Source organism: Nannospalax galili, unplaced genomic scaffold, assembly GCF_000622305.1.
Source record: "Nannospalax galili isolate Female #2095 unplaced genomic scaffold, S.galili_v1.0 scaffold158, whole genome shotgun sequence".
In the NCBI taxonomy this organism is placed as follows: domain Eukaryota; kingdom Metazoa; phylum Chordata; class Mammalia; order Rodentia; family Spalacidae; genus Nannospalax; species Nannospalax galili.
In genome coordinates, this window is record NW_008345290.1 from 1007699 (window position 1) to 1008555 (window position 857).

An 857-nucleotide genomic window follows, 5' to 3' on the forward strand; every position below is an offset into this window, starting at 1 on the left:
ACCAATGGATAACCTTTTGTTCCTCCGAGTGGCCCACGTTTAATGTCGGTTGGCCTCGGGATGGGACTTTTGATTCTGATGTTATTTTGCAGGTTAAAGCTAAGATCTTCTCTCCCTCCCTATCACCCCCCTCCGCAGGCTGCTGCGGCGGTTCCAGATGACGTCCAAGCAGAGGGACCGGAGGTCGCTCCCTCTCCCATTGCGGGTCGACTCAGAGAGAGGAGAGGACAGGGAGATTCCTCACACATCCTGCCCCTCCGACTCGCAGGAGGGGAAGGAAACCAGTTTCAGTATTGGCCCTTCTCCGCTTCAGACCTGTATAACTGGAAAACTCATAACCCGTCCTTTTCCCAAGACCCGCAGGCCCTAATGGCTCTAATAGAATCTATTCTCCTCACCCACCAACCGATGTGGGACGATTGCCAACAGCTCCTGCAGGTCCTCCTAACTACGGAGGAAAAGCAGAGAGTCATTCTAGAAGCCCGAAAGCATGTCCCGGGGGCAGACGGGAGACCAACCCAATTGCCAAATGAGATTGAGGCTGGCTTTCCCCTCACCAGACCTGCTTGGGATTTCAACATGGCTGAAGGTATAGAGAACACCTACGTCTTTATCGCCAGGTGCTTGTAGCGGGCCTCCAAGGGGCAGGGAGACGCCCCACCAATTTGGCCAAGGTAAGGTCAGTGACACAGGGAGCAGACGAGCCGCCCACTGTGTTTCTAGAAAGACTTAAAGATTCATATCGGAGGTACACTCCCTTTGATCCAGACAGCCCTGATCAGGAAGTAAGTGTTTCCATGTCCTTCATATGGCAATCAGCTCCTGATATTAGGAGTAAACTCCAAAGAATGGAGAAT